General features: G+C 41.6%; 1 protein-coding gene and 1 long non-coding RNA gene across 2 annotated transcripts in view; one reads left to right on the top strand and one right to left on the bottom strand.

Moving 5' to 3' along the window:
* Positions 1 to 23,151, bottom strand: part of CLYBL (citrate lyase beta like) — a 325,078-nt gene that overhangs the window by 228,074 nt on the left and 73,853 nt on the right. The window lies entirely within an intron of this gene.
* LOC105505865 lies at positions 8,573 to 9,438 on the top strand. The gene is made up of 2 exons (XR_001000827.1): positions 8,573 to 8,986; positions 9,180 to 9,438. It is a non-coding gene; the product is annotated as an uncharacterized LOC105505865 (long non-coding RNA).

The raw sequence follows: 23,151 nt of genomic DNA, 5'->3' as shown, positions 1-23,151 counted from the left end.
TGTCTTATGTATTGAGACTTGAGTCGTAGATTTAAATTTCAATAACTGTTACTAACAATCTTTGTTTCAGGATCATGTGCAGTGGCTCATGTCTATAACCCCTGCACTTTGGAAGGATTGCTGGAGCCCAGGAGTTTGAGACCAGCCTAGGTAACACAGGGAGACCCTGTCTCTACAAAAAAAAAAACTAAAAATTAGCTGGGTGTGGTGGCACATGCCTATGGTCCCAGCTATTCAGGAGGCTGAGGTGGGAGGATCTCTTGGGCCTGGAAGGTTGAGGCTGCAGTGAGCCATGATCGTGCCACTGCACTCCAGCCTAGGCAACAGAGTAAGACTTGGTTGAGAAAAAACAAAACAAAACAACTCTGACATGGTTTTGGCATCAGACTTCTTTCTATACATCCCATAACTTTGTCCACACATTTATTAGCAAAAAATTATACAACCTTGTCTGGAAAAGACTTGCCAAAGGAGAGCTTGCTATTCTACATGGAAAGTCAAACTTTCTTTAGTGGCCACTCCGACATAAGGACCATCACTATAAATTCCAATGTGAGAGTCTCAGCAAAAACTGTGTAAAGGCTTTCTTTGTTCTTTGTTACTGTTGGGGCTCAGAACACGATATCCCCAAATACACATCTTGTCCTACTGAGTACTATAAACTGAAAGAAATCCAGAAAACTGCAGAAGCAGGAAGGTCACCCTCTGACCTTTTCCCTCCTCTCCTGACGACCCTCATGTAACAGGTGTCCTGCCCCGTACCCAGAGAAAAGAAATGTCACGCCGGGGACGGTAGCTCATTCCTGTAATCCCAGCACTTTGGGAGGCCAAGGTGGGGGATCATCTGAGGTCAAGAGTTCGAGACCAGCCTGGCCAACATGGTGAAACCCCCTCTTTACTGAAAACACAAAAATTAGCCGGGCATGGTGGTATGTGCTTGTAGTCCCAGCTACTTGGGAGGCTGAGGCAGGAGAATCTCTTAAACTCGGGAGGCGGAGATTGCAGTGAGCCTAGATCACACCACTGCACTCCAGCCTGAGTGACAGAGGGACTCTCCAAAAAAAAAAAAAAAAAAAAAAAAAAGAATCTGAACAAATAAGCCTTGCTAAGTTTATGACACTAGATCAAACCCTTTTGGTCTCTCATCATATTTCTGCATGACTGTCCATAAAAACACGGTTTTCCCTGGGTCTTTGAGGCTTCATTTCAGAAGGCACCTGTGTCACATAAAACTTGTATTAAATACATTTGTGTGCTTTGCTCTTGTTAACCTGTCTTTTGTTATAGGGGTGTCAGCCATGAACTCTGTAAGGGGTATGGAGAAATATTTTCCTACTTATAAAAGGAACCGATCCCCCAGCAGAAAGCGACCCAGTGGCAGGTTCCTCCATGACCCAGCTCTGAAGAGCTTCTTGGGAAGCTTCTTTGAAACCGTAGCAGGAACTTTTAAATATGGATACTTTATTTTTAAAGTTAGAATTCTGGAATGGAGCCCAGTGAAGGGATTCATGGCCTACCCAAGCCATACGGCTCTCGCGGTGGGATGGATGAGGAACCCGAGGCCAAGGACTTCGCGAACATGCTGAGGTCTGTTGAGGCCCCCACGATGGTTAACCACTTTCCTATCCCTACAGGACAGAAAAATCACTTCCCCACTGAGGAGTTCTTTCCCCTAACTTCCAAAAGGAAAAAAATTCCCCCCACTTAATCAACTGATATGCAAATTTCCCTATAACTGTTATTATTTAGGTCTAAGGTCTGAAACAGAACTACCCAGCCAGTGGGGAAAGCACTGATGTCCAGGGCACATGCGCAAGAGAGCAACTCTTAAAACGTGTTTAATTACAGGGAGCCCCTCACAGCATGGAGCCAGGACACACAGCTCTCAGAAAGCAATTTTCCATTTAGACGTGCTCCTCGGCTAATTAACGAAGCAAGCGGGCCAGCAGTCTGGACAAGGAGACAAGGAGCACCCCACATGTTACAACACAGGTAAAGGTATGTGTGAGCCGGAATGGAGATGGAACCTGCTGGAACCAAATGTGAAAAACAGCCATTTATAGCGGTGGCCCTGATGGATGGGTAGGTGCCTGACTGGTGAATGACATGCTGCCCTCTCACTTCGAGGCTGAAACATGGAAACACTCTGGCCATCTGCTGTGTCTGCGGAGGTCCCCAACACAGACTTGGGGAAGGAAAATGCATGCTTTGGTTGCAGCTGTAGCACACACATGTGCACAGTGAATGTGTGTGCGCTCTGGGCTCTGCCAGGTTTGCAGGCTCGACCCTCAATGACTGACGTTTTTCTCCAATTGTTCTATCAGATTCCCCAGGTTTTTATAGGAATTGGTTTGTGTAGGGGGTGCAGGACACACAAGGGAGGGAGGACGCAGAGCAGCCACTGATTTTCAAATGAGCCCAATTCTACCGTGACCACTGAATGCCTCACAGATGAAGGAAAGAGGTTCCAGTGCCTTGATGGAGGTTCGCGCCAGCCATAAATCCTGCTTCGCTTCCTTCCATTTACAGTTTATTGCATTAACATTTCTTTTGTGCCGGCTGCTGCTGGGAACCTATTGTAAATTTGGGCAATTACGACTTTTGTTCCATCTGTCCCTCCCCTCCTCAGTACTGTAACTTCAAAGGTGGCCAATTCAGTAGGGGCCAGCTCTGTCTCTTAAATCCAACCTGAAATACATGTTAAAAATCACAGGCTCCGAGTGAAAGGTAGCAGAATAAATCAGAAAGGTGCTGCTCCAGCCTTCTGAGATAGTCTTGAAATAATCTTTCTTAAACCTCCTGCACAATGCTCCCAAGTCAAAGCCTGGATAGGTATCTTAGTGCCTCCTTGTCCACATTCCCCTTAAAGTAGATGTATGAGTCATTACTGAACCATGTCAAACAGGGAGTGTGCCCCCAAATACTGGGGTTTCCACCAGCCCTGCCTGTGCTTGGGTTTCAGTGGTACTTAAAATAATCTCTCCTAATGTATCTGCATAAACCAGAGTGGATCACATCACTACTGCTGTGGGGATGAGGCAACCTGAGGAAATCCCAGGATGCTGGTGAAGGCACCACAGCAGATAAGGAGGGTGTGCACCCAGCTGGAAGGCTTGATGGATAATACCGAGCTGCCTCCATTCCTGATAAGCTGTCACTTGCTACAGATAAGAGAGAAAGAGAAAGCCTGTGTTCCCAGGTGTGCTGGTGACTAAGGGCAGGAGGATGTTGCACTGGTCAGTTTTATTCTCAACAGTTTCCTAAGAACCTACTTCGTGCTTTGGTGAGTGCTGGACTCTGGTGGATACAAAGATGAAGAAGGATAATCCCTGTCTCAAGAAACTTAAAACCTAATAGAGGAGACAGATCTAATGATAATGAATATAAAATGCTTCATAATTAGTTTCATAACATAGGCACAAAACGCTATATATCCCAGTTCCTCAAAATGTTAAACATAGAGTTGCCCAGCAATTCCACTCCTAGATATATGCCCAACAAAAAGGAAAATGTGTCCAACCAAAAACTTGTACACAAATGTTCATAGTGGAGTTATAGTGGCCAAAAAGTAGATATCCCCCCAAAAATATCTATCATTGGAATGGATAATGGGGTATATTCCTACAATTGAACACTACTGGGCCAGAAAAATGAATGAAGTACTAATACATGGTACAAAATGGACAAACCTTGAAAACATTATGCAGAGTGAAGGAAGCCAGAGATAAAAGGGCATATTTATACAGTACCATTTATAGGAAATGTCCCAAACAGACAAATCTATAGATTCAGAAAGTAGATTAGTGGTTGTCAGGAGAAAGGAAGAGGGGTGCATAGGGAGTGAACCCCAATGGATACGGGGTTGCTTTTAGGGCAAGGAAAATGTTCTGGAATTAGATAGTGATGATCATTGTACAACTTTGTGAACAGACTGAAAACCACTGAGGTGTGTCCTTTAAAAATGTGAACTTCATGAGAGTTGGACTACGTTTCAATAAAGTGATGATTTTTAAATGCAACGGGAGGTTAGTGTGGGGAGTAACTGTGCCTAAGGGCAGGGCTGGCACATATAATGCCTCTGCTGGCATTAAGCACAACTTGTGGATTCTAAGCACTTTCTTAAAATGAAAGAATGAGCGAAGAAAACAAGTCACTGGGTTTACTGTTGACTTCCAGACTATCATATCTATCCTGGCTATGAAGGATGGACACTGAGTCTCTATGTTCTGAAACTGTTATTACTTAGGCACGATCCACAGAAAGAGCAGTCTGAAAACTCAGGGACTCGGAGCTCTGTGCAACGTGGCTTTCAGGATCCTAGAAACCCTCGCTCTGTGTTCCTACCACCCTGGGCTGTTTCATCATGCCATGGGTCCCTCTGTATTTATTTGTCCTTTGCACTGTGAATGATTTGGAGGCAGTGACTATGCCTTTTTTCTCTGTATCTCTAGAACCAGCAGCACATAGAAGAGACTTGCCAGGTGACTGTGGAAGAAGGGAGGAAGTCACTATTTGCTTATGAGGAATGTATAGTCTAAATTTCAAGCTTTCTCATTTCTCCATTTTCTTATCAGGTGCAGTGATTACACTAAAAATACTCTGGTATTCTAGTGCTGTTTTTTTTTTGTTTGTTTTTTTAGGTCAAAATGGGTCATATAGTGGCAATTTCATACGGCTCAATCTAACACAAAGTCACTAGAAAGAATGTCTTTCGGGTCCCATTTCGTTACACAGAATGCTTTTTAAACTTCGGTCCCTGAAGATCCTTTGGGGAGCACCAAGAGAGAGGTAAGGGGGAGTGAATTTGATCCCCAACTGTCCCTTCCCCCCCCAAATTTTTAGAGTTTCAAATTTTTAGAGTTTAAGAGTCAGTTTGAACAACAGACTTGTGTCTAAAACTTAGTTCGTAACTAATTTATTTATAGAATTTATTTTTTATTTATTTATTTATTTTTTTGAGACGGAGTCGCTCTGTCGCCCAGGCTGGAGTGCAGTGGCCGGATCTCAGCTCACTGCAAGCTCCGCTTCCCGGGTTCACGCCATTCTCCTGCCTCAGCCTCCAGAGCAGCTGGGACTACAGGCGCCCGCCACCTCGCCTGGCTAGTTTTTTTGTATTTTTTAGTAGAGACGGGGTTTCACTGTGTTAGCCAGGATGGTCTCGATCTCCTGACCTTGTGATCCGCCCGTCTCGGCCTCCCAAAGTGCTGGGATTACAGGCTTGAGCCACCGCGCCCGGCCTCACTTGCTATTCTTAAAGAGTAATGCCAAGTTTGTACACTAAAACAAAAAGAGTTGGACTAAAGAAAAGCCAAATAAGTAATATAATTAGTAAATATGCTAATTCAGATTAAAATATAAATCTGTAAAAAGTTCAACTTGTTATATGTAAAATTATTTTAATGACATATTGGAGAAAAATCTGGCATTACGCTGGCCAAGAAGGCAATACATTTAAGGCAATCTTACAAAGTATATGAAATCACAGACTGTAATATCCTGCAACTATTTTAATTTTAAAAGCTCAGTTTACAAATATATACTAATATTTTTCTCACATTTAATCACTCCCCCACTGTTTTAGCATAAGAGCTAAAATAACCTAAAATGGCCCCCTAAAACACACACAGCAAGTCTGTTACACAGATCTGGAAACCAAAAAAAATGAAGGAAGGAATTTTCAATAATCTGAAACAGAGTAGCAAAAAATGTGTGTGGTTTCTAGGTTTTCACTACTAATAAAAATTTTTCCTGGGAAAATTTTACTTTAAAGCAACTCTAAATGAAAATGCATATAATTAAGGGAAAGGCCATTGCTTCAAACAGATTGACTGTCTTTAACAAGTTTCTCTCTTTCTAGCTACTCAGATATGCTATATTTCCTAATTATCACCTTTTAAGGGCCATCTGGGCCCATTCCTCCCCATCAGGGGGCAATTCCATTTGCATTGTTCCTGGGCTTAGTCATGATCAAGTAGTCTGGTGGTAAAGTTCATTAGAAATTAGAACAGAAGCATTCAACCCAACACAGTAAACCAAGTATCTGATACTCAGGCACCCGTAGGAGAGATGATAAGCATGTCAGACATATTCTCACATAACTAACAAGTCTTCAATGTGCATTTTATCCAACTGCTTAAAGAAACATTCAGCCTGGTCCCTGACCAGGTATGTAATGAAGATTTGATTAAGTCTTCTCACACTGCAAAACATTTCTCAATTAAGGCAACGTAAGTATAGTCCCTTATGTCTTTTGGTTCAAAAGTCTATTAAAAACCCTTTAATGGTTCCCTCATTTAGCCTACCATTCACAAGCAGTATACTACTTCCTTCCTGTAGAGAACACACAAGAATTATCCTAATTGTATTTTCTGTGAAAGAAACGCACATTACAGGAAAAAGCGGATCCAGCCCTCAGTCCGATGCTGACTAGCTATGGGTCCCTTCTGTCCTCACCAAGAGATCATCCTATAGATTCACAAGCTCTTTACAAACCTGTGTGTGTGCCAAAGGCATGCCTGGCCCATGGGTATGCTAGATAGTTCAGGCAGCTGCTCTTCAGCAGAGTTGACTGTAAAAGGTATGGCTAATTCAAGGCAGGCATATAAAAGGTTTCCCGCTTCATACCTCATAAGGTCTGATACATAAAACCCAGGAAATCGTTACCTGCCTCATCTTGCAATTTCTGAGCCTGGCTTGCAAAGGCCATCTTAATCCGCAACACCAGCCTATTGAGATTGAGGAGGAAGGAGTGCTCCATGCTGAGACCCACAGCCTCTTGGAGCTATACCTTAGTCTTGCAAATGAAGACAGCTGCAGCGGGCCCTAATCTATGCAAGGCAGGTGTGGCCCCAGGGCTCTCTGCAAGTGACCCTTGGAGCTATTAGGGCTGGGAAGTTAAGAAGTTACAGTTATAAAAAGAACTATTTCATAGCCTCTCATTATCGAGGTTACTAAGCTTTCTAAAGGAACAATGGCTTATTTCCTCCCATTTGCCTTGATATCCTCCCCTGACCTTCCGAAATTCCCTATTTAGACAGTTCCTAATCCTGACCCCAGCTGGGACACTTTAAACTGGTGGCATAGCTCATCCCCAACTGATGCTATTCGTTCAATGCTATGTTGAAAATGTGATTGTTGTCAAGCTTTCCATTTTAAAAACCTATCCTAAAATCCACTATCCAGACAGAAGTGGAGATTTCAGGAGAAAGTAATGCTTCTGTAAGCATCCCAAGATTCAGTAATGCATATAAATGACACTTTAGTACTGCTTAGTAAATGAATCTACAGCAAAACATTGCACCACTGAAACTGAGCCAACAACAATTAACTCAAAAAGCAGTCACAGAGTCTCTCTCTCTCTCTCTCTGTCTCTCTCTCTCTCTCTCTCTGTCTCTCTGTTGAAACAAATACTTCTATGTCTGAGGCCAGCTCCTGGCCTAGAGTGTCCTCCAAAGGACTATGGAAACAGAACTCCAAAGATGTTTCTCCTCTAGGAGGAAATAGCTGCGTCACTGTGTTACCAGCAAGGCCACCAGATGCTCAGAGGGGAGGCGGTGCTGATACTGGCTGAGCCCGTGAGTTGAGCACTAGGAGCTGCCGGCTCCTGTGAGTCAGGCCTATGTAATCTGGGAGCACAGTTTGGAATGGAGCAGCTATATATGCTCTGGAAGAACTCAGAGCATGTAGCCTGGATTGAAAGAAGGTCTCCTCCCAGGGCTTTCACCCTTTTCTTAGCTCAGAGTGTCCCTGAAACAGCTCCACACAAATTCCTGAGAACTGCCACACTGTCTTCTCCAGCATAGCACAAAACAGAATAAAGGGGGAAATTTGGTCCTGGAGTCAAAGGTGGGCTCTGAATCTGTTTGACTGTATAGCAGGAATCACAGCACTCTTATCACAGGGATGCAGGAGAAAAATATCTATGAGATTCTTTTTCTTTTTTTGAAACAGGGTCTTGTTCTGTCACCCAGGCTGGAGTGCAATGGCTCTATCTCCGCTCACTGCAACCTCTGCCTCCTGGGTTCAAGCGATTCTCGTTCCTCAGCTACCCAAGTAACAGGGATTACAGGCGCACACCAACAAACCCAGCTAATTTTTGTATTTTTAGTAGAAGTGGGGTTTCACCCTGTTGGCCAGGCTGGTCTCGAACTCCTGACCTCAAGTGATCCGCCCACCTCGGCCTCCCAAAGTGCTGGGATTACAGGCTTGAGCCACCGTGCCCGGCCCTAGAATTTATTTATAACTCTAGATCAACTTAGATATTCATTAAGAAAATATCCCCAAAACATGTTCTTTAGATCAAGGAAATAAAAAGTAATGCTTAAGCTTTTTGCTTTCAGTTCACAGGAAAGCCACAGTGCTTACACATTTTTATGCTGTCTACCATCAGTGCATCCAGGGAGGGGCATCTGTGGATGAGGCTACCATGTGGGAAATTCTTGAGTGGGCAGTGAGAGAGGGTGAGCAACTCAGAGCAAGTAATCCAAGAGTTAATCAGGAGAGACACTCAATCCAGAAAGTGCTCATTAACCCGAGCCTTTCTGCATAGTGTCCCTACCACCCTGCTGCCTCTAACTAAACAAAACACGGTAGGTCTCAGTGTGAGAGAGCGCTTTTGTTCACATAGGAGGCTGACAGCTATTTGCGATGAGGGGTTTTTGTTTGTTTGTTTGTTATTCAAATAACTCTTTCCCCCTGAGGAAACTGAAAGGGAAAATGTCAGAAGTATGTGATTAATGATTTTTAAAAATAGATGGGATCTCCTGGTTGAATTGAAAAGTAGGTATTGAAAAGAATCCATTTCTAAATGGTAGATTTTCATATGTAAGTTTGATATTAATTCTTTCAAAAGAGATGTGCCTGAGTCAGATAAATGACAGGAAGGTCTGTCTAAATACCAGCATCCTTGGAAGGGCAGCTGTTCAGAAACATTCTCAAATCATGAAGATAAATAGAACCGGAACACTGATGATTCCATCAACTGATGGTGAGGGAAGCATCCAATTCTATCTTAACCTCCAAGCTGTGCAGCATTACGGTGCTTCCTAAAATACTTTTAAACAAATACACAAAATGCTCATGTCGCTGGGGATGGGGGAAGTTGGTGATTGGGGTTGGGGGACACAGGGAAGAGAAGTGGAGAGGAAAAACATAACCAAAATCTACCTTCTTTTTTTAAGGTTTCTTTTAATCAGATCTTAAAGCAAAGACAGAAGCTGAAAACATTTATAGTAAACAAACAGCAAAGAACTCTGAAAGCTTAGCCGACCAGAACCCCGGAAGGAGCCAGCCTGGTACTGCCAGGCATGACTGGTTTTGGTGGATTTAACAATAAAAAAGAAGATGGCGCCAAATGACCAAACTACATGCAACCTTCCCTTCCCGCAAGAAAAGTGGATAAAACTTTCCACTGGGGCTGGGGGAGGAGGCAGGGGACCAGTCCAGAGAGATAAAATGCTACTTAACACAACAATGTAGATAGCATTTAGGCCACATGCAAATTTCATCCACAGAGCTTGCAAATGGCATGCAATTTACTGCTCAGAGGATGTAACCTATTTGAGTCTAGAGAGCTAATTAATAAAAGTCTAAAAAGAATGCAGAGTTAATCGCCATCCATCTCCTAGGCTATTTCAACTTGGATTTTTACAGTTGCTGTTAAACAAAATTCTAAATACTGTCATAGCAATCAGTTATTAGTTACCTTAACAAGATGCAAGTTGGTGTTGGTCACAGTTAAATCCTTTTTTTAAAAAAAATACTTGAAAAAGTTGAAGCTGCTCTTCTCTTTAGACCATGTTCTGTGATGGATAAAAATTGTATCTATAAAGGTTTCAAGTCAGGTCACATTTAGAAAGTAACAGTAAATAACAGTAACTGGTAAAACACAGTCCTAGGTCTTACTTGCAATTGCTCAAGTTGAAACAATTGAATACAGTCTTCAAAAACCATACTCTCATTTACAGATATGATTGGGCACATGGGATTTCAATCATGCCCCTTCATTGCTGAGAATCATGAAATTAAAATGGTAGTAATTTTTACCTCTCTCTTTTCTCTTGCCTTTTTCTTCCTTTAAGCATGCCTGCACTAAGTAATTTTTGCTTTTCACCGATAACGAGAAGTTAAAGCCAGATTATTTTCTTTGGGATGACCTGTCAGTGATTGCAAGAATATAGTTCAAAACATCCTGCAACTGGTATATATGCAGCCCACCTTAAATCCTGTCTCCCCTGAAGCTTGCTGAAGGAAAGTATGACGCCTCTCCATTCTGACCTGGTATGTATGCTTCTGGAATCCTGAAGCTGAGAATGAACTATATCCGCTTTGCAGTAATAAGGCTTAAAATGTGAAAGATGCTATAAGAGACTTTTGAGTGGATAAGATACTTGATGAATTTATATGAAGGTACTGGGACCCCAGATTCCAGTCAGAGTGTACTTACTAAGGACAGGAAGGGTGATGCTTGGGGTGTGAGGACAATTTTATGGAAAGTCCTTCCAAACCTGAGGGGGCAGACCTGGAAAATGCAAGTTTCACCTTGGCCTCAGTCCCAAAGGTGCATCTGTACCACTGACTTTTGTCAGGATGAATGATGGTGCTGAGTAATTTCAGGAAAGGAACTCATCTGCCCAAATATGATATGACTGCCAAAATATTCAGAATAATGTAGCTTAGCACTTCCTTCAATGTAATTTTACTTTCTGACTTCACAAATAAGGAAGAAGTTGTCTTTTGGCCACTTCAGCTTTTGCACTGGCTTTAATTCCCAGGAATGGCCACTGTCAGATCCTCCGTTACATGCAGGAGCTGGAAGAGATGTAAGGAACGTATTTCTTCTCTCTTTCTTCATGTCACCACCTTCTCATTTCCAGTTCACTTGCTATTCTTTTTTTGTTTGTTTGTTTGTTTGTTTGTTTTTGAGACGGAGTCTTGCTCTGTCGCCCAGGCTGGAGTGCAGTGGTTGGATCTCAGCTCACTGCAACCTCCGCCTCCCGGGTTCACGCCATTCTCCTGCCTCAGCCTCCCGAGTAGCTGGGACCACAGGCGCCGGCCACCTCGCCCGGCTAGTTTTTTTGTATTTTTAGTAGAGATGGGGTTTCACCGTGTTAGCCAGGATGGTCTCGATCTCCTGACCTTGTGATCCGCCCGTCTCGGCCTCCCAAAGTGCTGGGATTACAGGCTTGAGCCACCGCGCCCGGCCTCACTTGCTATTCTTAAAGAGTAATGCCAAGTTTGTACACTAAAACAAAAAGAGTTGGACTAAAGAAAAGCCAAATAAGTAATATAATTAGTAAATATGCTAATTCAGATTAAAATATAAATCTGTAAAAAGTTCAACTTGTTATATGTAAAATTATTTTAATGACATATTGGAGAAAAATCTGGCATTACGCTGGCCAAGAAGGCAATACATTTAAGGCAATCTTACAAAGTATATGAAATCACAGACTGTAATATCCTGCAACTATTTTAATTTTAAAAGCTCAGTTTACAAATATATACTAATATTTTTCTCACATTTAATCACTCCCCCACTGTTTTAGCATAAGAGCTAAAATAACCTAAAATGGCCCCCTAAAACACACACAGCAAGTCTGTTACACAGATCTGGAAACCAAAAAAAATGAAGGAAGGAATTCTCAATAATCTGAAACAGAGTAGCAAAAAATGTGTGTGGTTTCTAGGTTTTCACTACTAATAAAAATTTTTCCTGGGAAAATTTTACTTTAAAGCAACTCTAAATGAAAATGCATATAATTAAGGGAAAGGCCATTGCTTCAAACAGATTGACTGTCTTTAACAAGTTTCTCTCTTTCTAGCTACTCAGATATGCTATATTTCCTAATTATCACCTTTTAAGGGCCATCTGGGCCCATTCCTCCCCATCAGGGGGCAATTCCATTTGCATTGTTCCTGGGCTTAGTCATGATCAAGTAGTCTGGTGGTAAAGTTCATTAGAAATTAGAACAGAAGCATTCAACCCAACACAGTAAACCAAGTATCTGATACTCAGGCACCCGTAGGAGAGATGATAAGCATGTCAGACATATTCTCACATAACTAACAAGTCTTCAATGTGCATTTTATCCAACTGCTTAAAGAAACATTCAGCCTGGTCCCTGACCAGGTATGTAATGAAGATTTGATTAAGTCTTCTCACACTGCAAAACATTTCTCAATTAAGGCAACGTAAGTATAGTCCCTTATGTCTTTTGGTTCAAAAGTCTATTAAAAACCCTTTAATGGTTCCCTCATTTAGCCTACCATTCACAAGCAGTATACTACTTCCTTCCTGTAGAGAACACACAAGAATTATCCTAATTGTATTTTCTGTGAAAGAAACGCACATTACAGGAAAAAGCGGATCCAGCCCTCAGTCCGATGCTGACTAGCTATGGGTCCCTTCTGTCCTCACCAAGAGATCATCCTATAGATTCACAAGCTCTTTACAAACCTGTGTGTGTGCCAAAGGCATGCCTGGCCCATGGGTATGCTAGATAGTTCAGGCAGCTGCTCTTCAGCAGAGTTGACTGTAAAAGGTATGGCTAATTCAAGGCAGGCATATAAAAGGTTTCCCGCTTCATACCTCATAAGGTCTGATACATAAAACCCAGGAAATCGTTACCTGCCTCATCTTGCAATTTCTGAGCCTGGCTTGCAAAGGCCATCTTAATCCGCAACACCAGCCTATTGAGATTGAGGAGGAAGGAGTGCTCCATGCTGAGACCCACAGCCTCTTGGAGCTATACCTTAGTCTTGCAAATGAAGACAGCTGCAGCGGGCCCTAATCTATGCAAGGCAGGTGTGGCCCCAGGGCTCTCTGCAAGTGACCCTTGGAGCTATTAGGGCTGGGAAGTTAAGAAGTTACAGTTATAAAAAGAACTATTTCATAGCCTCTCATTATCGAGGTTACTAAGCTTTCTAAAGGAACAATGGCTTATTTCCTCCCATTTGCCTTGATATCCTCCCCTGACCTTCCGAAATTCCCTATTTAGACAGTTCCTAATCCTGACCCCAGCTGGGACACTTTAAACTGGTGGCATAGCTCATCCCCAACTGATGCTATTCGTTCAATGCTATGTTGAAAATGTGATTGTTGTCAAGCTTTCCATTTTAAAAACCTATCCTAAAATCCACTATCCAGACAGAAGTGGAGATTTCAGGAGAAAGTAATGCTTCTGTAAGCATCCCAAGATTCAGTAATGCATATAAATGACACTTTAGTACTGCTTAGTAAATGAATCTACAGCAAAACATTGCACCACTGAAACTGAGCCAACAACAATTAACTCAAAAAGCAGTCACAGAGTCTCTCTCTCTCTCTCTCTGTCTCTCTCTCTCTCTCTCTCTGTCTCTCTGTTGAAACAAATACTTCTATGTCTGAGGCCAGCTCCTGGCCTAGAGTGTCCTCCAAAGGACTATGGAAACAGAACTCCAAAGATGTTTCTCCTCTAGGAGGAAATAGCTGCGTCACTGTGTTACCAGCAAGGCCACCAGATGCTCAGAGGGGAGGCGGTGCTGATACTGGCTGAGCCCGTGAGTTGAGCACTAGGAGCTGCCGGCTCCTGTGAGTCAGGCCTATGTAATCTGGGAGCACAGTTTGGAATGGAGCAGCTATATATGCTCTGGAAGAACTCAGAGCATGTAGCCTGGATTGAAAGAAGGTCTCCTCCCAGGGCTTTCACCCTTTTCTTAGCTCAGAGTGTCCCTGAAACAGCTCCACACAAATTCCTGAGAACTGCCACACTGTCTTCTCCAGCATAGCACAAAACAGAATAAAGGGGGAAATTTGGTCCTGGAGTCAAAGGTGGGCTCTGAATCTGTTTGACTGTATAGCAGGAATCACAGCACTCTTATCACAGGGATGCAGGAGAAAAATATCTATGAGATTCTTTTTCTTTTTTTGAAACAGGGTCTTGTTCTGTCACCCAGGCTGGAGTGCAATGGCTCTATCTCCGCTCACTGCAACCTCTGCCTCCTGGGTTCAAGCGATTCTCGTTCCTCAGCTACCCAAGTAACAGGGATTACAGGCGCACACCAACAAACCCAGCTAATTTTTGTATTTTTAGTAGAAGTGGGGTTTCACCCTGTTGGCCAGGCTGGTCTCGAACTCCTGACCTCAAGTGATCCGCCCACCTCGGCCTCCCAAAGTGCTAGGATTACAGGCGTGAGCCACCGCGCCTGGCCTCTAAGAGGTTCTTGACAGAGAAGGAGTCAGCAAACCTTAAGGCCATCCTCTTATCCACTGGGAATAAACCCCTCACACCACCACCATCTAAAGGAGTGAAGTTTTTCTCAGATGATGCTTAAATTATATCGGTTTCAGTAGAGGAGGTTGCTGAAACCCAAAATCATTGTATGTGATTATAGTGAAACTTTGTCATTCAAGTTCGTTTTTTTTAAGTTAGATTTTAAGCTTACTTTAAAAATCTGGGAGCGGATATATTACTTCTGAAATAAAGATGATAAATATGTTTAAACATTGTCTTTTCTTGAAAAATTATTTTAATTTTTTATTAGTTCTACTGTATTTTTTTCCACCCTTCACTTTTGGAATACACATAATAGGCTTTTCCCCTCCTTCAATTTTTGTAGAACTGTCGAGTTTTCATAGAAGTGTAAAGTTTGAAACAAGTACGGAAAGCTTGTAAATGTACCAGAAATGCTGTGCTATACTTCCATACCCATCACTTCTAACAATTTCACAAGAAGGACCACATTTTCGTGAGTTGTGTGATGTTTTAGCAACAAGACTCCTACGGACTTTAATGGAAGTCACACAGCTAAAACTCCATGCATCACTTTGAAAATTTAAGAGTAATTGCTAAGCCCCCCTTAGAGGGTCATAGAAATATTAAAACCCAAAGTATTTTGCTAAGAACTCCAATTATGCCTGAAGGCTTACATCAGATTTTATAAAATGATTGGTCACATATATAATGTACTCTAATGCGGTTTTATTGGCTGGTTGCTTTCTTTATAAAAGAAGGTCTTTGTGAAGTCCTGTCTGAACAGGAACATACAATACAGTGACCTTTGGTTCAAGTGTTCACTTCAACCTATGGTTCAGTCTTCGGGGGTGGTAGGAGTGGGAAATAAATGGGCCTGGGACATTTTATCTTGTTATTTATTATTTCACAGGGGAATCATTACTACATCATCAGACTGGTAGATTTTGCAGAAATACATGAAGCTGTTGAACATAACCAACCTGCCCTGGTGAATGTTCATCCTCAGAATCCCTTGTGACTGGCTGGGTTAAGAAGGCTGATCCTCTGTGGGTGAGGAAGTGGTAGTAGCCTAAGAACCTTGTCTTAGTAGAACCTGCCTTCCTTCCAGAATCATGAGTCAGAAGGTTCATTCATTTGCTGGGAATCCAGCTTTTCTATTTTAATTTTTGGTGTGTTTTGTTTTTAGATACAGTCATGTGCCACATAACTTTGAGGTCAACAACAGACCAAATATACCACAGTGCTCCCATAAGATTATACTGGGCTGGGCACGGTGGCTAAAAATACAAAAATAAGCTGGATGTGGTGGCATGCACCTGTAATCCCAGCTATTTGGGAGGCTGAGGCACGAGAATTGCTCGAACTTGGGAGAGAGAGGTTGCAGATCGCACCACTGCCCTCCAGCCTAGGCAACAGAAAGAGACTCTGTCTCAAAATAAAACAAAACAAAATCATGCTGGGATTGGTGGCTCGCGTCTGTAATTCCAGCACTTTGGGAGGCTGATGCGGGCAGAGCATAAGGTCAGGAGTTCAAGACCAGCCTGGTCAACATGGTGAAACCTTGTCTCCACTAAAAATACAAAAAAAAAAAAATTAGCTGGGCATGGTGACCTGCGCCTGTAGTCCCAGCTACTTGGGAGGCTGAGGCAGGAGAATGGTGTGAACCTGGGAGGCGGAGCTTGCTGTGAGCCGAGATCACGCCACTGCACTCCAGCCTGGGTGACACAGCAAGACTCTACCTCAAAAAAATATATATATATACACACACACACACACATATTTACATACAAATATATGTGCATATATAATATATAAATATATATATAGCACATACAATCACATACAGTACATGATAGTTGATAATAATAAATGTTACTGGTTTATATATGTATTACGCTTTACATTTTATCTTTATTTTAGACTATATGCCTCCTTATTAAAAAAAAGTTAACTGTAAAATAGCCTCAGGTGGGTCCTTGGGGAGGCATTCCAGAAGAAGGCATTGTTATCATAGGAGATGACAGCTCTGTGCGTGTAATTGCCCCTAAAGACCTTCCACTGGGACAAGCTGCAGAGGTGGAAGACAGTAATATTGATGATCCTGACCCTGTGTAGGCCTAGGTTAATGTATGTGTTTGTGTTTTTGTTTTTAACAAAAAGTTCAAAAAGTATAAAAAATAAAATTTAAAAATACAAAAACGCGTATAGAATAAGAGATAAAGGAAATATTTTTGTACAATGTGTTTCTGTTTTAAGCTTACTGTTATTACAAAAGAGTCACAGTTAAAGATATATATAAAATTTATAGGCCAGACGCGATGGCCCAAGCCTGTAATCCTAGCACTTTGGGAGGCCGAGGTGGGCAGATCATGAGGTCAGGATTTCAAGACCAGCCTGGCCAACATGATGAAACTATATATATAGTTTATAAAGTAAAAAGTTGGGCCAGGTGTGGTGGCTCACACCTCTAATCCCAGCACTTTGGGAGGGTGAGGCAGGTGAATCACCTGAGGTCAGGAGTTCGAGACCAGCCTGGCCAACATGGCGAAACCCCCGTCTCTACTAAAAATACAAAAATTAGCCAGGTGTGGTGGCAGGTGTCTGTAGTCCTGGCTACTCAGGAGGCTGAGGCAGGAGAATCGCTTGAACTCGGGAGGCTGAGATTGCAGTGAGGCGAGATCGCAACACTGTACTCCAGCCTGGGTGACAGAGTGAGACTCCGTCTCAAAAGAAAAAAAAAAAGTTAGAGTAAGTTAAGGTTAATTTACTACTGAAGGAAGAAATCTTTTTTTTTTTTTTATAAATGTAGTATAGCCTAAGTATATAGTGTTTACAAAGTCTACAGTAGTGACAGTAACGTCCTAGGCCTTCACATTCTCTCACCGCTCACTCACTGACTCACCCAGAACAACTTGAGGTCCTGCAAGCTCCATTCATGGTAAGAGCCTTCTGCAGATGTTCCATTTTAAATCTTTTATGCAGTATTTTTACTGTACCCTTTTTCTGTTTATATATGTTTAGATATGGAAATCCTTACCATTGGCTGTTATCCCAGCACTGTGGGAGGCCAAGGTGGGCGGATCACAAGGTCAGGAGTTCGAGACCAGCCTGGCCAATATGGTGAAACCCTATCTCTACTAAAAGTACAAACATTAGCCAGGCGTGGTGGCGGGTTCCTGTAGTCCCAACTACTCAGGAGGTTGAGGCAGGAGAATCACTTGAACCCAGGAGGTGGAGGATACAGTGAGCCAAGATTGCACCACGGCACTCCAGCCTGGGCGACAGAGCGAGACTCTGTCTCAAAAAAAAAGAAAAAAGAAAGAAATTCTTACCACTGTGTTACAATTGCCTACAGTATTCAGTAGCTACATGTTGTGCAGGTTTATGTCCAAGGGGCAATAAGCCATACCATACAGCCTAGGTATGCAGTAGGTTGTAACATCTAGGTTTGTGGAAATACATTCTGTGATGGTAGCACAATGATAAAATTGCCTAAGAATACATTTCTCAAGACGTATTCTCATTGTTAAGTGACGAATGATTGTAATCTGAAACTGACAGAAAAGATGCAAGGAGGCAGGGAGTAGTGGCTCACGCCTGTAATCCCAGCACTTTGTGGGGCCAAGACAGGTGGATTACTTGAGGTCAGGAATTTAAGACCAGCCTGGCCAACTGGTAAAAGCCCGTCTCTACTAAAAATACAAAAAGTAGCCAGGTGTTGTGGCACATGCCTGTAATCCCAGCTACTCCAGAGGCTGAGGCAGGAGAATTGCTTGAACCCAGAAGGCGGAGATTGCAATGAGCTGAGATTGTGCCACTGAACTCCAGCCTGGGCAACAGTGGGAGACTACATCTCCAAAAAAAAAAAAAAAAAAAAAAAAGCAGGGATAGCTAATAACTAATTCCTGAATTCCCCTTACCCAGTCTCACCAACTGTTAGCACTGTTAACATTCTGCCACATTTCTTTATCATTACTGCTCTATCTTGGTCTCTCTCTCTCCATATGCATAGATACAGATATAGATAGGTAGATATGCATAATATATACAGATATATATTTATTTTTATATATTATGCACCTGTATTTTTTTCCTTGAACCATCTGTAAGTTATATTCATTGTGCCCCTATACTCTTAAATGGTTCCCCAAACCAAGGACACTCTCCTACACAACTGTATTGCAATTATCCAAATCAGAAAATGTAACATGGGTATGATACTAGTATCTATTCTACAGGCCTTGTTTAAATATCACAAATTATTCCAATAATGTGTTTTATCTCCATTTTTTTTTTCTGGCTCAAGATCCAATCCAGAATCACTCATTACAGTCAGTGATGATGCTTCTTTAGATGCAGTAAGTTACAGCACTACTTCCTTTTAAGGACTTGTTCATAGACTAAAGACTCCACCCATAATCATCTGATATTATGGTGCTGGTCCAAAATAATCACAAAGGAAAAATTTCAATTTATAGGACAACTCAAATTATGTTTTTCTTCCTTTTGTGGGATAGGAAAGAGTGTGTGGATAGGCCACAGTAAAACATCATGAAAAATGTGGCGCTTATCAACTAGGCAGTTTGTTTATTGGGTCCATGTCTGATGCTAATGCTACTAAGGTTTCAGGCAGTGGGAGAAACCCAGTGGTCTGTCCTAAGGCCAAAGACTGGGCCCTTAGTTTCAGCCGCCATCCACGTCTTTGCTACCGCACAGAAAGAGGGCTAAATATGGAGTACAAGTATTCCATAGGCACATTAGGCAACAGCACCAGGGAACACACTCAGAATCCTTCTACCCTGGTGGGCCATTCTGTGATGGAAGCACACTGGATAACTCAAGGTCTCAGGTATAAAACAAACAAGCTTTTCGAATGGTGATGACAAACTCTGGGTTTTGGATTGAGGATGAGAGGTTTGTTTTCTTCTCTGACCAGTCCTAGTCCATTATTTTTGGAGGCCTCATGTAAAATTACCTTTTATAAGGTTGGTCAACTCAGATATCATTCTTTTATTTCATTGCAACAGGAAGATTAGTTAGGCAACTCTGCTATCCTAACCTTATGAATGTCGCTTTGTCAGGCTAAGTTATGCACCTTCTAACTTGATTCACAAAACAATGAAAGTAGAATCTAGGAAAACTGGAGTAAGTTTTCATGGAAGGGTGGACTGTATCATTGAAGACCTGCAGGCAGGACCACAGAGAAGTACAAATGGTGCTCCAGAAATTAAAAATGGGTGTCAGATATTATCCTGTGAATCTGTGAAGGAAGACGATGTTTATAAAGAATGCTTTTCATTTGCTGTCATAGGCACTGCCATATTGAAATCCCCCCATTAATTAGTAGGCCAACTTTAAACTGACACTTCCCATGAAAACACTAGCCAGTTTTCAAAGTTGTGAATGCAAAAGCTTCCAGCACAAATACTGAAAAGTACAAACTGAGTATCCTAAATGTTTATATTAACTATTGCCCCAAGAAGATAACATGGTCATTTAATATTATTTAATGCCTAAGCACATGCATTAGACAGTAACATACATGGCTCTTTAGGATGCTGTTTCTCACATCAGGACCTAGTTGGCCAAACGTTTTCTTTGAATGATGTTTAATAACGTGCACCTGGAAATCTGAGGGCAGCTGTGGTATTTTCTATGTAATTAATGGCTAGAGGAATCCATAGAAATGCTTTTCTTCCCATTTCTACCAGACATTTCCCTCCCACCCTCTCCTTCCCATTTTGGAAAGGGAAGAAATATGGCTTATATAAAGTGGATTGTGGTTACTCATTACATGACATTTGGACAGATGTGTCATTTGCAGATATAACAGGTCTGTGCTTCACCACCCCCTACATAATTACTCAGATCACCATCTGAGGAGCTGTAAGGGTGATTCACAAGGAAAAAGAAAGTCCCAGCACAGTGGAGATCTGAGTTACACTGGGAAACAGAAACACAGATTCCCCAAGTGAGGAAGATGGACGCTGAATACCCTAAAAGGTCACGTTAAAGAGAAGTTCTGGGACATTAAGAGCATTTCTTGAGGCCCAAAAGTTCGATTCTCCTTTTTAAACATGTATCTAGGGCATAATTTAATTAGCTTATACAATTTTGGTACAATTAGCTTATACAATTTTTTTTTCTTTCTTTTTTTTTTTTTTGAGTCGGAGTCCCACTCTGCCTCCCATGCTGGAGTGCAGTGGCCAGATCTCAGCTCACTGCAAGCTCCGTCTCCCAGGTTCACGCCATTCTCCCGCCTCAGCCTCCCGAGTAGCTGGGACTACAGGTGCCCGCCACCTCGCCCGGCTAATTTTTTGTATTTTTAGTAGAGACGGGGTTTCACCGTGTTAGCCAGGATGGTCTCATCTCCTGACGTGATCCGCCCGCCTCGGCCTCCCAAAGTGCTGAGTTTACAGGCGTGAGCCGCCGCGCCCGGCCTATACAATTTTTCTAATGAGCAATATATTAGAAATACAAACAAGTTAAAATATTTTGAGTGAGAAAAACAATGGTTGCATAAGTGTCCAGCACATACTAGGTCCTCAATAAATATCTAGTCAGTGAATAAATGCTAACAGAATTATCCTGTACTTTCTGGAATTCTTTTGTTTGCTTTTTTTTTTTTTCCCCTGTACTTTCCATTTTTAAAGAGTAAACCTAAATTAAAATATCAGGAGACTGAAATATTTCATGCTCTTTCTGCCTACCTTTTCTTTAATTATATAAAAGATGATTGTAACAAACCCACAATGTAAGCCTCCTCAAACAAAAAAGATAATAATACTTTCCTGATTTCAGTTTGGTTGCAGAAAAAAGGCAAATTGGTGCATAATTAACAATTTGTTGGTGTAAATTCATCTGCATCTTTTAATTGGTGTTAATTAGATTAGGACTAAAATTTCTTTAATCCTCTATCTTGCCTTTTTTGATGCAAACTAATTTTCTCAGCTGGATGTCAAAGTTTCCCATTAATTACACTTTTCTAAAGGGAGCTTCTTCAACAATGTAGACTCAAACATATAGACCAAGAGCAGATTTCAGCAGAGCTTGGAATCAACCTTTTGGGAAAAATAAGGCATGGTGAGAAGTGACACTTAGGAGATAACTAGTGAATTTACCCAAATTCACTGGTGAATCAAGGCTTCCACAATTAGCAAATCAGGGACTGTCTGATACATGAGAGCCTCCAGCATTTGGTAGCTGTAAATAACACCCTGTAACACAACTCTGCCATAGTGCAGATGTTAGAGCAGACCTTCTGAAACAACAATGACAAAATGTTCAGCCGTATGGTTAAGAAGACAACTTGCTTTTAAATCTCAACAATATTGATAACGCCGTTGCCTTTTACTCTGCATCACCCAGGGGCCATTCATAATGCTGGCATGGCCATTTCCAGTGGAAAACACGTGCAATGTAAACCATCTTAAGTGAATTAAGTTCCACATTTCATATGGTTTCCTCCAAATATTGCAACTCTTCTACAATGGTTAGCAGCATGTCAGGAGGAAAAGCCACAAAATACATTCAATATCTTTTATGGTAAGGTGACCCGAAATAAAATTTTATGTAGTCAAGGATTTCTGATAGTTCTTTATCCATAGCTTTCCTCTCACTCTGTAGCAGTGATGATTGAAACCCGATGTGTACTGCAAAAAAGGGCTATAAATCTTTTTATGTACAAATAAAACAGTAGCCATTAAATTTTGCTATGATGTCTGAGTAGACATTTAGCATGAAAACATGATAAAACAACTGTAAACTGATTGTGATCAAATGTAATTACAATGACTTGTCTCCAATGAATGACATGAACTAAATACAGTCACAGACTTCTCCAAAATTACTTTGGGCAAAGAACCAAGGGAACACTATATCCTTTCTTCACTAAAGGCATTTTGCCAAATAAATCGCAAACACACAAGCTTTAATAACCACTGCCAAAAAAGCACTTGGGAACTCATTATGGAAACGTTTAAAACACACACAGACACAGACACACGTGCACTCATATTTAATAAAAACTCTTCCTCTATATTAATATCATTTTACTGAAAAAGCCACGTGTTTTGAGATTTTTAATTGGTGCTCCCCAGAAGTAAATCCAAGGAGTGATAGGCAATTACAAGAATTACAAGCTTTTTTTTTTTTTTTTTTTTTAATCTCAAAGTCAATGCATTTGGCTGCCGTTTCTGGCATCTTTATCTTGGAGAGGCTACAAGAAAATCTACTTGGATGCTTTTATGCAGCTAAAAGTAAACAATGATCTGGATTCTGAAATAATCCAATCTTTTCAATAAGCCAATGCAGGTAGATTCTCTCCCTCATTCTCTGCCCTTTTTGAGGTGACTTATTGCACTACCTCCAGGAACAGAAAAAATAAAAATGACCATATACACAGGACTCACATTCAACAGTAATTATGGCTGACACAGGTCTAAGAACCTAAGGACCAAGGAAAGAAAAGGGGACAATTTGTGCTCTCAACTCTACTTTTCAACTTTTGTCTGTTTTTGTTTTGTTTTGTTTTGTTTTGCTTTTTAACCTCTAGTTCTGAATTGTGGCAGTATTTATCTATACAACATTTGGGAATATTATTAAGAATGAAGGGCTGGGAGCGGTGGCTCATGCCTGTAATCCCAGCACTCTTGCAGGCAGGTGGATAACCCAAGGTCAGAAGTTCGAGACCAGCCTAACCAACAGAGAAAAACCAGTCTCTACTAAAAATACAAAATTAGCTGGGCGTGGTGGGGCATGCCTGTAATCCCAGCTACTCGGGAAGCTGAGGCAGGAGAATCGCTTGAACCCGGGAGGTGGAGGTTGCGATAAGTCAAGATTGTGCCATTGTACTCCAGCCTGGGCAACAAGAGCAAAACTTCATCTCAAAAAAAAAAAAAAAAAAAAAAAAAGCAGG

The sequence above is a fragment of the Colobus angolensis genome, unplaced genomic scaffold (genome assembly GCF_000951035.1).
Source record: "Colobus angolensis palliatus isolate OR3802 unplaced genomic scaffold, Cang.pa_1.0 Scaffold13, whole genome shotgun sequence".
NCBI classification, from domain to species: domain Eukaryota; kingdom Metazoa; phylum Chordata; class Mammalia; order Primates; family Cercopithecidae; genus Colobus; species Colobus angolensis.
Note: the sequence above shows the minus strand (reverse complement) of the source record. Positions and strands in the feature narration are given on the sequence as shown.